The following is a 15,386-nucleotide window of genomic DNA, read 5'->3' as shown; positions in this document are numbered from 1 at the left end:
CTGTCATACAGTTTATGCTGTCAGCAAACTAAATTACAATTAACAGTGAGATAGATTAGTACATTTGAAAATTTTGTTTATTTATGCAATGGAGCTCAGTATAGTGATCTCTCCTGTCTCTGTCTTCTATCTCTGTCTCTTTCATTTATGTGTGTGTATCTCTGTGTGTGTGTGTGTGTGTGTGTGTGTGTGTGTGTGTGTGTGTGTGTGTGTGTGTGTGTGTTGGGGGTTTGTATGTACATGTGATGATTACTTGTAATGCTCTTAATGTTCGTCTTGACGCAATTAGCATCACCTAGGGAAAGACTAAGTGAAAAGTTGTCTAGACTTGGTTGTCCTGTGATTTTATCTGTGGGAGATTATCTTGATCACATTAATTGAAGCAGGAAAACTTGCCCACTGTGGATGGTACTAGTATTTTGGACAGGGCACTCTGAGTGATATAAGAATGTAGAATGTCAGCTTAGTCCATGCATAAATTCATTGTTTTCTGCACTTAACTGTGACCAGTTCTCTCAAGTTGTTGCTGTTGTGACTTCCCTGTAATGAAGGAATTGTGAGCCTAATAAATTCTTCCTTAACTTGTTTTAGTCAGGATATTTATCACAGCAGTAGGTAATAAAACTAAAGCAGCATATGTATTTTAAATGTGCTTAGCCTCATAGGTACTATTTCTTGGCATCTGGATTCCAAATTTGTTGGTCCATCTAGTATTCCTCATCTTTGTGTGAGTCTCTCATGAGTTTTAGCTCATGTTTCCTATTCTACAGTAGTATCTCAACTTTGTTTCTCAGAATCCTTCTCATTAAAATTAGCCCTTGTGCATGCAGTTTCTCAAAAGTAAGTTAGGGAGTCAATTTTAGTCCTTCTAATAAGCTCTTTGTCATTCTGTCCAAAAGGAATACACTTTGGAATGTCTGGGTCTTAATTCTCATTAACTTATTCACACCATTTTCTGACTAATTCTGAGATGTGTAGCTAAGGATAGCATGAGAAAATAATTCGTATTTGTGGGTAAGGTTAAAAGCAGATCTTCTTAGAAAGTCATGTGCAGCCAACAGCAGTAATGACTCCATGAATTCAATTACCTTATTTGCAAATCTGTCACTATTTTGACACACTGACATTCAATTATTCCTTTCTTAGCACTGCTATGATCTTAAAGTGCAGGGCAATGAATCCAGGATTTATGGTTCTCAATGCTTCTACAGAAAAAAAGACTATTCACTAATAAACATTATAAATTGATAAATAAAATATAAAGCATGTAGATGAATATTCATTCAGAATGAAATCATTTTCCCTATACAGAGTCTGTGAAAGGAGGACTATACAGTTAAAAATCAGCATCTCATGCTAACACTATTTCTCCTACAGTAGCATTTTTTGCTCTAGTGTAGAAACTTCTTCACTTATATGCTCTAGTACTGAACCTTGTGATCTTTCTCTATGTCTTATTATTCTCATTTTAAACACTCTTAATTATTTTATTATTTTATGCATATTGGTGTTTTACTTGCATGTATGTCTGTGTACCACATGCATGTAGTGCCCTCAGAAGTCAGAATAAGATATTGTATCCCCTGGACCTGGAGTTAGAGATGGTTGTGAGCAGCCATATGTGGTCTGGAATCAAACATGGGTTCTCTGGAAGAATAGTCAGTGCTCTTAACACCAGAGCCCCATATTCTAAACACTCAGACTGAAGGTTTCCTTATTTTTAAAAGCATCCTAGCCATGGCAGAGAGATGGCTCAGTGGTTAAGTGCACTGACTGCTCTTTAGGTGGACCCTAGTTAAACTCCCTTCATGTCAATGGCAGCTAACAACCATCTGTAATTAAGTTGCAAGGCAACTGGCGCTCTCTTTGGTCCTCAGGGCAGCAGCATGCAGGTGGTAGATGTATGTAGGCCAAACACTCATACACATAGATAAAAATAAATAAATCTTACAAAAAATAGAAACTAGCAATCATCATCCCATTTTCTACCTTTGATCAGCCAGTGTGGGTTATTTCCAGCTCTCATTCTCTGCAACCTGCTTGGTTTTCCTAACAAAGTTTCCTCCTGTTGCCCATGTGTCTCTTTTATTCTCTTTATCCCCTAGGACTTTGGATACACTGGTAGTTTTATCTAAAATGCCATTTTTCTTTGTCAAATAAGAAGAATTTTTTTTTTTTATAGTTTTCAATGCTTAGCCTAAGCCATATCTGTGGATAAGGAGTTTTCTCTGGTAGCAAGCTACACTCTCCACATGCATGTTTCGAATTCCCTGACTATGGTTATTTTTATCCTCAAACATTGCATAGTAGTGCCTCAGGAGTAAGAACTGTGCCTTTTTTGCCCTATACAGTGTCCTAATGGCTCATACCAAAGCACTAGTATTTCAGTGCTCTCTGGTTATGTATGTCTACAGTTTAAATCATAAGTTACCTTTTTTTTTTAAAGTTTGGGTAAAAATTTAAAGCATGGCTTGTGAATCATGGTTTGTTTCTTTGTCATCAATGTTGAACACTGAGTGTTTGTTTGTATGTAAGTATGTATACACACACACACACACACACACACACACACACACACACGTGTTTGTGTGTGTGTGTGTGTGTGTGTGTGTGTGTGTGTATGTGTGTGTGCACCTATGTTTTCTTGTATCATTGTGACCTTGCTCTGGGTATTACAGATAAAATATGAGATATATTTTATAGAAACTTGGTGAAGGTATACATAACATTGTTGAATAAAGAATATTTGGAAATAATGTGGCTAAAACTGTTTCCGTAGTTCCAAAAAATTATGTGAATAAAGAAGTGTTTGTTGCAGAATCAGCTGCAGATTCCCTTGAAAACAACCTTAATCCAACTATCTGATAAAAATAATACAGTACCATATATGCCTCAGAAAAAAAGGGAAGCCACCCTGAATTAATACATTATAAAAAGCAATGGTAATTATTTGATACTAAATTTTTGTGATCACACAGCTCCAACGTCTTTTAGAATTACTTCATGCTTGGAACAGCACATTCAAAAAAGAAGGTGAAATGGAGTTATATTGAAGGCTCTGGGGTTTTAAAAAAAAGTGACTGTCTTTTAAGAATGATTGAATCTGATGCTTTGTTCTCAGCTTTACTGACCAGCTCAGTAGCTTTGAAGAACGCCATTTAATAAAAACATTATGGAGCCCAGTAGCCATTCAAATATAACAAAAATATATTTGAACACAGCTTTCTTGCATGGGTAGGCAATACATTCCCCTCAAGATATGGTCTATTAAATGAAGATTTTGGTGCCATTCACAGTATACTCCCTACTAGATATTGATCAGGGAGGCTCTGGTGGCTCAAGGGTACGGACACATTACAGCCACCGACCTTGCTTTTGGTTGCTCACCATTACTAGAAAGCAAGACCCTATTAATGAAGATAGAATGCACTTTAGTTGCAGGATATAGAGAAATCAACTTAGGACTGACCTATAACTTCCTTTCTTTGCTGACTAGTACCAGAAGGTGCTGTACAGGTCACTGGGTGGAAAAACATGAATGGTCTTATGCAGTACTGGTCCATGCATCCTACAATACCAACTTACCTGGAAAGATAGAAGCATTGGAGGAGTGGTAACAGAAAGGTTCTGAGGGTGACCAGCCACTATTTGATTGGCTGTGAGTCTTACTTCACAGGAGTAGATTCATACATAGTATGGCAATCATGGTGAAAATTTATGTCTCTGAAGATTTTAGCCCCAAGATGGAAACTACTTCTGTTGTTTTTCTAAATGCACATATCAAACTGTTTTCAGAATATTTATGTTTATAAGTTAGTGCTGCTCTCAACTTTGGCCAGAGAAACCTATTCCTTTTGTGGGTAGCAATGAAAAGATTGAACTGGCCAAGACATTGATAACTGTGGGATGATCATTCACAGAGGGTATTTTGGAATGTTCATTTGTAAATCTTTATCAACCACTCTGACAATCAAGGTCCAGAAAACATCGTGTAAGAAGGAGTAGAAAGAACATAGGAGGCAGAGGATGGGAAGATTTTGTGAAATTCTGTCTTCTGGACATGGCATGGCTATTGCCCTCATCAATTCACTGCATTTATGTTTACCTACATAAGACCTGCATAAGGCCAAGCCAACAAGATCCATTAAGATACCACAGAAAAGCACTCAATAGCTACAATGGGTGACAAAATTAAATAAATAAAAATGACATAGAGGTTGTAAGGTAATATATTTGGGGAAGTCTATGGGGAGAATAAGTTTGATTATGATTAAAATACATGTATATGTGTATGAAATTGCCAAAGAACAAATAAATATATGTTTAAAAAGAATTATGTAGAGAAGCAAGTTGTACGGTTCAACTCCTAAATGGATCTGAGAAAGAATGCAGTAATTCTTTGCAGAATGTTGTTTGAAGCAAACAGTTAAAGTCTGACAAACATCTGTGACACTTCCCTAGACTTGAATTAACTTCTCTCACAGAAGCCAAACAACTCATTTAGTCCTTTTCCCCAGATAGGACTTTTAAATATGATGTAATGCAAGTCAATCAAGTGGTTTTCTCTGCTTGACAGAAATAGATGACATAGTTGATGTCCTTGGGCATATTCCACAGACTCTTGAAATCATATTCACACTAGTGACATGAAATCTTTCTGACATCAAGAGACAAGAAAAAATGATACTGCCCACATATTTTATTAAATACCACTAGTTTGGAAGCCAGTCTTTCTTATTATAGTACTGAGGATTTAAGAAATATTTTGTGTCAAAGTCCTTGAAGCTGTGTTAGGTAGTAGAGGAAAATACACTTAGTTATTATTTGCTTAAATTAGAGTACCTTAACTCTTTGTCAAATATAAATGGCTGAGTAAACATAAATATTTCTTTCTTTTCTTTTTAAGAAAGATAAATATAAAATAGAGACTATTCTAGGAGGACCAAAACATCATCTGCAAAATAATGATTATAAATAATAAGTACCAGGCTTATATTGCCTTAGTGGTGTGTGTGTGTGTGTGTGTGTGTGTGTGTGTGTGTGTGTGTGTGTGTGTATCAGTTACTGATTTTATACTTTAATCCTACCTAGTTAAATGTTAGTTGAACCAATTTTTTCACATTCTACATGGAAGGTTTTATTATTTTTTTAATTTAACTTTATCTGGGGAACTTTCTGCTACTGAATTCAGCCAAGCATAAGAAATAGTTCTGTATTTTATGACAATTATTGAATCTTTACTAACTGTTCATAAATAGAAATTTTAATTCAAATCACTGATCATATGTCTTGCTTCACCAATATCACTGGGTCAATGGAGAAATTTCAGTGTCTCAAATTCAACAATGTGTTTTTAAAAAGCTGAGGTTTCATTTCACTATATCTTCAGAATCTTAAGCAATAAACTTCCTCAAAATTATTGACATAAATATCCGTCTATCATCTATCTACACACACACACACACACACACACACACACACACAAACTTGTGATGGTTAACCTTTACTGTCAACTTGATGGGATCTGGATCAACTAAGACACAGCCATCTAGGCAGGATTGCAAGAGAACCTTCTGGAAGGATTAAGTTAGAGAAGGCTCTCACCAATAGTAAGGGGAACATTCCAATGATGGCTTAGCTATAATGATGTCTGATGAAGGAACCATGCTGTTTGCTTGCCTGGCTTTTGCTGCTTGCTGGTGAATACATTTATCATGTTGGTGCTATTGTCTTCAATCTTTGCTGTTATAGGAACCCAGCTCTTTTGTGCTTCCAAGTGTTAACAGAAGATGTACAACTCTTCAGGAATTCTCCAGGTCTTCAGTGACAGATCGATACTGCTGAGACATTCAGCCTCATAGACTAGGCAGCTAGTGAGTTTAAGCATCTCCAGCTTTCAAATTGGACTATACCAATATAATAAAGGCACCTTGTCATATATATTCATGGTATTGGAGTTTTTCCTCTAGCGAATCCTATCAGTCTCTTTATTATGACATCATATTCCAAGTACTTTGAAAGCATTATCTCTAACGCAACTTGTTTCTAATACATCATGATATACTTACTTATGGATAAGAATGTTTAGTCTAACTGAGTTTAAGATTAGTAGCTGCCCACCAGTGATAAAGATGAGTGGTAAGAATGTAATTATCAGTTATTGGCCTCACTTCTGAGACTGGGAAAGGCTGACATAGATGAAAAGTAGAACTCATTACTCAAAACTTCAGTAGAGGCAAACATAATAGGAAGCACACAAGTGATAATTCGTATTGAAAAATCTATAATAAAAATATTTTCCCACCTGTATTAATTGCAAGGACCAAACTGTTTACACTTTAAAAGTTGTAATGTTGGATGTAGATTCTCTACCAGATATCTACAAACATGCACCTAGTTAAAACCAGGTTATACATAATTGCTCTCTAGTATCTATGTTCTGTGGGCTAATTCTCTTTGAAATTTGTAAATATTAGAATTAAATAAACTTCTTAATCAACTAACTACAGTATGACACAACTATAACCTTGGCATAGGACACAAGAATAAACTGTGTCAGAAGTGTTGGCAATAACATACCATTTCACATTAACACAGTAGCAGCTACAATTCACCCACCAATGCTCATTTATACTGTACTGTTGTGAGGTATCCACCAGAGAAGTCCACTCAGATATCAGTTCAAGCCCAAAGAAAGCACTTATTAGCTGGATGGCAACTATGCTAGGTGTTCCAGACCTGAGTGCAGTCCTGAGCCTGAGCCTTTCTCAGGGTGAGCTTTTAAGCACAAAAACCACTTCCTCCCAAACAGTTCAAGCTAATCAACTGTCCCACTTATCCAGAGGCCCCTGTCCAGTTCCACAGGGGCTCCTCAGCCATTGGTTCACAGTTCATGAATTTCCACTAGTTTGGCTATTTGTCCCTGTGCTTTTTCCGACCATGGTCTCAATATCTCTCACTCATACAATCCCTCCTCTCTCACAGATTGGGCTCCTGGAGCTCCACCTGGGGCTTAGCAGTGGATCTCTGCACCTGCTTTCATCAGACACTGGATGGTGGCTCTATCAAGACAGCCTGGGTGTTCAGCCATCCAATCACCACAGCAGGTCAGCTCAGGCTCTCTCTCGACCATTGCCAGTAGTCTACAGTGGAGATATCTTTGTGGATTTCTGGGGACCTCTCTAGCACTCTGCTTCTTCCTATTCCCCTGGCGTCTTCATTCATCATGGTATCTCCCTCCCCATTCTCCCACTCTGCTCCTGATCCAGCTGGTGCCTCCCACTTCCATAAGCTCTCTTTCCCCTGACCCTTGCCCAGCATTACCACCCCCCGCCCAGTTTGCTCATGTAGATCTCATCCATTTCTCTGTCTTTGGGCAATCCCTGTGTCTTTCTCAGGGTTCTCTTTACTAAGTAGCCTCCCTGGAGTTGTGAGTTGCAGTCTGTTTGGGAGGCCCCCAGGCAGTGGAGCCAGGACCTGTACTTGGTGCATGGGCTGGCTTTTTGGAGCCTGGGACCTATGCTGGGACACTTTGCTCAGCCTTGGTGTAGGGAGGAGGGGACTGGACCTGCCTAGACTGAGTCTACCAGGGGAGACCTTGCCTTGGAGGAGGGGGGAATTGGGGGTGAATTGGGGGAGCTGTGCTGGGGGGGTGGGAGGAGTGAAGATGGGGGAATCTGTGGCTGATATGTGAAATTAAGTTAACTATAAAATATATATATTTATATAAATTTATATATATACATATATATAAATTAGAAAATATAGATACATCTGAAGATTAGTTATCTAATATTAAGAATAAAGCAAACCTAAGAGGGTCTCTAATATATAAAAAAAACCCACTTCCTCAGTTTACACACCTTAGTCAGCAAGAACAGTTACCCAGAAGCAGAACTACAGAAGCAAAAAAGCAAAGTTAGTACATTTAGGGACTTTCCCAGAACTGTGGACTTTGACTAGACCTTTTTTCTTGTTTTTTGGTAGGTGTTTCTGCCTGTGAGCTGTATTTCAAGGCCTCAATAGTACTTCTATCATGGTCTCTGTCATGGTAATGATTTGGAACTAAGGTCTGGGGGACTATTACAGTGTTAGCCAGGGTTCACTTGAAGAATAAAACTGACAGAATGAATATGTATATATATTTAAAATTGTATTTTTGGGTTGCTTACAGATGGTGGTTTGATTACTTTAATAATGGCTGTCTCCCAATAAAGAGCAAAATATTCAGTCCTTGAGGCTGGATGTCTCAACAATTCTTCAGTCCACAAAGAAGTCCCAAGCAGAGGCATACCTCAGCAGCAGAATATACTAACTTAACTGCAAAAGAGAGGGCAAGAAAGGAAAAGGGAAAGTTTCCTAATTCAATGTCCTTGATATAGGCTGCAACTAGATTTGTCCTAATTTATTGGTATGATCTCAGTGATCCATATTTAGGGTAGGTCTTGCTGTCATGTCAAATAATACCCAGTAAATTCTTTGTAGCTCTTACCAACTGCTTGGGGTTTAGTTGATTCAGATGTGGTCAAGTTGACAACCAATGTTAGCCATTACACTTGTTAAACAAGTTGGCTATCCAACCGTTTTGTTTGTTTGTTTGTTTTTAAGCTTTTAGATCATATTATTCATTTTTACTTAGAAAACTGAATATATAAAGGAAACATAAAAGGTCAAGGATTCTAATGATATAGAAGTTACATATTTAAAAGGATCAAAGTAAGTAGTTCATTGGTTACTTTTAGAAGACTCATGTAATGAGAATATAGTATCATTTCAAGTAATTTATCCCTTAATACCACCTTAAGGAAAATTGAGAATATTTCAAGTGCAAGACAGTAACAATTCTTAAATATGACTTATGCCAACAAAGTGATTCACTTTATTTGCAGAAACTTCACAGTGTTACATATATAATCACTATAAATGAATTGGAAATATTTTATGTACACATACCCAAAGAGAGTGAAGAACTAATTATTTGGGAGAATTGCTTTGTCCTGTGTAGATGTAATTCTAAATGGTCTTATTAATAAGAAACACAGAGCCAAATAAAGAATTACAAGTCCAGAGATCCAGCAGTAGCCAAGAGCTAAGACCACCTTATCTTACCACTCACTGTCATCCTTCCCCTGAGAGAGGTCCTTCTTCTTGTGTCCTGTCTTTTTATTGCCTTTCTGTTCTGCCTTCTCATTGGTTTTAAACCAACCACATGATTTCCTCGTCACTGCCTATCTATACAGACCTCCAGGTCTCTATGGTTCATACTGAGATTAAAGGTTCAGATCACCACTTGGCTGTGTTCTTGAACACACAGTGATTCTGCCTGCCCTGTGATCAGATTGAGGGCATGTGCCCACACTGCCGTACTCTGCCAAATGGCTTGTTTTTAGCTCTGATCCCCAGGCAACTTTATTTGTTAACATACAAATAAAATCACATTTCAGCACAAATAAAATATTACCATAGTCCTGTGCTTTGTAAAACTCATCTTCAAAAAGACCAAATCTACAAATAATAGGAATAGAATAAGGAGAATAAAACCAGGCAAAGTCATAGAAATACTTACAACAAATAGTAGAATTAAAAATTGTTACCTAGGAGAAGGAGGAGCTTATCAAGTTCAAGAAGCATAAAGAACACCAAATAGACTGGAGCAGAAAATAAATTCTCCATAAGACATAATTATTAAAATACTACTTGTACAGAATGAAGAGTGAATATCGAAAGCTTTAATGGGAAAGACCACATGACATATCAATGCAGATCTATTAGAATAACACCTGACTTTCCAAGAGAGAATATAAAAGCTGGAAGTGACTAAACAAATGTTCTACCATCTCCAAGAGACCATAGATGTCAGTCCAGACTATTATACACAACAACACTTTTGATAAAAATAGATGGAGGAAGAACGATATTTGATGGTAAAACCAATTATAGTAACTATCTATCTACAAATCCAGCTCCACAGAAGGCACTGGAAGGAAAACTTCAACCAGAAGATGTTAACTACACCCAAGAAAATACAAGGAATAAGTAACCTATACCAGTAATCAAAAGAGAAGGAAAAATCTACACTACCAGAAAAAAAATAATGTGACTCAACAAATACTGTTCATTGAATAACCTCAGCATCAGTGGTCTCAATTTCTCAATAAAGAAACACAGACTAACAAATTGTATTAAAAAACACAGCTGTAGTTATTCTCTTGTATCCAAAAAATGCATCTTAACATCAGGGATAGATATCACCTCAGGGTAAAATGATGGGAAAACATATCCCAATCAAATGTACCTAAGAAGCAAGCCAGTAGCTATTTTAATATCTGACAGATTTCAAACCAAAACTAATCATAAGAGATTGTACATACTCATCAAAGGAAAAATTCACGAAGATGATATTGTAATTCTAAACATATATGCACCAAACACAAGAGCACCCAAGGTCATAAACAAAATATTACTACATTTAAAATCATATACTGACATTCACATAATGATAGTAGGTGACTACAATACTGGACTGTTACCAGTAAAGAGGTAATGCAGACAAAATTTAAACAGAGAAATGCTGGACATCATAAGCCAAATGGAACTAACAAATATTTACAGATAATTTCACCCAAACAGAAAACCTTCTTCTCAGCAGCTCATAGAGCTTTCTCAAAAATTGACTACATACTCAGACACAAGGCAAGTCTCACAAGATAAAAAATAATTGAAGCAAGACCCTGCATCCTATCTGATCACCATTGATTAAAGCTGGATATCAACAAGAACAGAAACAAAAGAAAGCTTACAAACTCATGGAAAGAGAACAATTCATTACTGAGTGAAAAATAGATCAAGAGAGAAATTACAAAAGAAATTATAGACTTTTTGAATAAAAATGAATAAGAAATATCCAAACTTATGGGACACAATGAATATGTGTATAAAATTGAGGCGAATTTATAGCACTAAGAGCCTATATTAAAAAAGTAAGATCTCATGTTGGTAACTTAATTGCAGAACTGAAAACTCTAGAACAAAAAGAAGAAGTAATACATAAAAATAGTAGACATCAAAAAATACTCAAATGTAGTGATGAAATAATAAAATTGAGACAAATAAAACTATATGAATAATCAATGACACAAAGAGCTGGTACTTTGAGAAAATCATCAAAATTAACAATCCCTTAGAAAAATTGTATAAAAGGCAGAGAGAAAATATCTAAAATAAAAAAAACAGAGATGGAAAGTAAGATATAACAACAGATGCAGAGGAAATCTAGGGATTCAGAAGGACATATGGGCCACAAATACTCTTATACCCAAAGCACATACACATAAAGATCCAACAAAGAAAGAGAATTATAAACCTATTTACAATATGAATATAGATACAAATATTCTTAATAAAATACTTGCAAACTTAATACAAGAACACGTAAAAAAAGATCATTCATCATGGTGAAGTAGGCTTCATCCAAGAGATGCAGGGATTGTTCAAGACTTGTAAACTGGGAAATGTAATCTACCACACAAACCAACTGAAAGTAAAAACCCATATGGTCATGTCATTAAATGCAGGAATGCAGGGAAGAACTTTGACAAAAAACAAAACTACCTCATGATAAATGTCCTGAGTAGAATAGGGATGCAAGGGACATACCTCATCAAGCCCATAGCCAATATCAACCTAAATGGAGAGAAACACAAAAAATTTCCTCTAAAATCAATAATAAGACAAGTTTTTCCATTATCTCTACACCTATTCAATATATTAATAGAAGTCTTAGATAGATCAATAAGACATCTGAAGGAGTTTAAGCAGCTACAGATAGGTAGAGAAGAAATCAAATTATTTTTATTTGTAGATGATACAATAATATACATAAGTGACCATAATAATTTCATCAGGGAACTCCTACAGCTGATAAATACTTTCAGCAAAGTAGCTGGATACAAAATTAACTCACATAAATCAGTAGCCCTCTTGTATGCAAAGGACAAACAGATTGAAAAATAAATTAAAGAAACAGCACCTTTCAAAATAGCTTCAAACGATATAAAATGTGTTGGAGTAACTCTAATCAAGTAAGTGAAAGACTTGTTTGATCAAAACTTTAGCACTGCAATGATAAATTGAAGAAGATATAAGGAGATGAAAAGATCTCCCATGCTCTTGGGTTGGTAGGATCAATATACTGAAAATGGCCATCCTACCAAAAGCCATCTACAGTACAATGTAATTCCCACCAAAATTCCAACACACTTCTTCACAGAACATGAAAACACAATTTTCTACTTTATATGGAAACAAAAAACCCAGGATAGCTAAAAAAAAAATCTGAATAATAAAATAATTGTTGGGTGTCACAATCTTCATTGAAAATTGTACTACTTAACTATAGTAAGAGAAACTTTATGGCATTGGCATAATAATAGACAAGACGATAAAAGGAACATAGTTGATGACACAGACATAAGTCCACAGACCTATGGAAACCTGTTTTATATATAAAGAAGCCAAATATACACATTGGAAAAAGAGACTGCATCTATAACAATTGGTGCTGGTCAAACTTGATGTTTCCACATAAAAGAATGCAAGTAGGTGTACTTATCACCCTGCACAGAACTCCAAATGAATCAAATACCTCAAAATATCTTTACAATGCATTAAAAATGAAGAAGTTGGACTGGTGCCTACCTAGAACCTTTACTCCTACTGACTCGTGTTCACGTTATTGGAAGGGGTTCTTCATGTTACTGTGGGAGAAAAGTAAAGATCATCCTAGCTACAAGTGCTTTCCATCAACAATGGTTGACGTGCCTGCAACATGAGCTAGTCAATAGAGGCTTAAAGCTTTGCAGTCCATCCAACCTGTATCCGATTGGGTTTAAGGCCAACTCCAGGAGATGGAAACCATGACAACACTGCCCAGGTGGAAACAGACAGACTAGGAAACAGGTCTAGACAGACCAGGAAAATAAAATACTACTGTTTTGCTAAAGGTATGTAGCAACAAAGCTACTCCTAATGACATTTTGCTATACTCATAAGTAAGTGCCTTGCTCAGCTATATGAGAGAGGCTTCTCATTATAATATATGGGGACAAATACAGAGACACACAACTGAACTTTGTGCAAACAGTGAGAAACCTTGCAACACTCAGTCCAAAATAGGATATCTTTGCCAAATCCTTCCCATCAAGGCTCGGGGAACCCTGCAGAAGAAGGGGAAGAAAGATTCTAAGAGTCAAAGGGCAGGGTTCAGATGGAGTCTTAGCACTGAGAAGGGAAGTGGATACAAGACCCCATCGCTAACCTCCAAGCTATCTCTAATTGATAACTGCTTGTAAATGAGAATTTAAATTTCTCCAATGGAGCCTCACTGGGTTTACTAAACATTCTTATGGGAAGGCTCCATGCCCAGCAAAGATGGCCAACATAAAAGGAACTCAGTGGAATTTCTGGAGGTCCCTTGTTTCATAATGCTTTGTCATCAGAGAATTGTTTCTTAAACTGACAGTCCCTTTGAGTGTATATTATGGTTTCTGGTTCTGTGTTTTTATGGGATTCCTGTGTGTGTGTGTGTGTGTGTGTGTGTGTGTGTGTGTGTGTGTGTGTGTGAATATATGTGTCTCTGCGTCTGTATGTGCTTCTTGTGCTTGTTTTCTTTTTCTTTATTTTGTGTTATTCCTGTTGTATTTCATTTTATTATTATTCTTTAGATTGTTGTTTGTTTCCTAACAAGAGAGAAAGGGAAAGAATGTGGTTTTAGATGGGAGGGAGGATGGGGAGCAACTCAGAGAAGTTGAGGGAGAGGAAACTGTGATCAGAATATTGTATTCATTTCTAGTAAAAGAAAAATGTTTCTCAATCTGTCTCTTTGTGCTCTCTCCATTGTCTTTTTGTTCAAGATAGGTAGGCAACATAGAAAAAATTATAGATGGTAGACAGAGACAAATGGAAAAAAAGAAACTTCATATTCAAGCTACACAATCTATGCCAAGTGACAAATGACTCCATGTCTTAAATATCTCTTGAATGCATTAATTGTTTCCCATCTTTACTGCTTGGATTTATCTCTCCTTATCTCTCATTTCTTTGCCTGGATTTCCATAATAAACAGTATTACCTGAACTCCCTACTCTTAAAAAATTTCAAAACTTTGTATCTACTATTAGTAAAGATGTAAAACTGTTAATCTTTGTCAGGAAGACTTCCTTTTGTGGTTTAGATAAAGTTTGAACTCTATGATGCACTTTATAAACCCACACATAAGTCAATGCCTGTTCCTCGCTCTTGAGCTTTCCTTCATGGGACCCCAGCTTTCTCAGTGTTGGTCAGCTTCTCTAAACTCATTCATCATTGTGTTTTCTGCCATGTCTTACTCCTAACTATTTGTTTTGACTAGAGTAGCCATTCGCCTTCCTCTTCCCCAAACCATATAGTTTTAAGTAACACACCCATTTTCTAGAGCGTTTCTATTATTCTATTTATATATCTTTGACCTCACATGCCCGGAGGGGGGGCATCAACATGTGTTTCTGTTTCCTATGCCACATTCAAGAATCAAATATTTCTTATTAGATTTGGTAAAACCATCACAGTGCATGGGTCATTTAAGAACTAATTCATTAAATATGTTACAAGGGTACAAGACCTCCAGAATTCTTAATGACTAGCAATGGTAAGGGCTTTTCCTATTTAGTGTTTCACATTTTACAGTTTTAGTGCATTACAGGTGAAGAATGTGTAGTAATGAATTACCACATAGGCATGTATTCTAGGTGGTTGAGCAAAATTCTTTGCATAACAAAGTGTTTCTGCTACAAGAAAATTGAAATGAATAATAAAAATATGGGCCTTCATAAATTTGAAAGAGAGTAAGAAAGGGTGTATGGGAGGGTTAAGAAAAAGGAAAAGGAACTGGGAAATTATGTCATCTTACTATCTCAAGGATAAATGAAAAATTAAAACAAAAATAAATTACTTTTATAATACTAGAAAATTAAGATTTTTGTTTCAAAAACATTATATCTTATATTGATAATTACAATACTTTGGTAATTTTGCATTTTAGGTATTATGCATGCTTATGAACATTTTCTTTGGTTAAGCCAAGTGAATGTTCAGAAGATCAAGAGTCAAATGATTGAAAAGATTAAACTTTTCCAGTAAAATACTTATTGAGTAATAGATGTGATAAATAGATACCCATAACTTTTACTCTGACAATTTTCATAATTCAGTAATTTTCATAAAATACCTAGAATTTGCAGGTAATTTGGCTTCAGATTAGCAAGGCCATGAGTTTTCATCCTAATAATCATAAGAATAGGCTTCCATTTCAGAGTTTCACTGACAGATCTCAAGCTTCTAGCTTACCTTTC

This window comes from Peromyscus californicus, unplaced genomic scaffold, assembly GCF_007827085.1.
Source record: "Peromyscus californicus insignis strain IS unplaced genomic scaffold, ASM782708v3 Scaffold_6__1_contigs__length_162567912, whole genome shotgun sequence".
Lineage (NCBI taxonomy): Eukaryota > Metazoa > Chordata > Mammalia > Rodentia > Cricetidae > Peromyscus > Peromyscus californicus.
Note: the sequence above shows the minus strand (reverse complement) of the source record.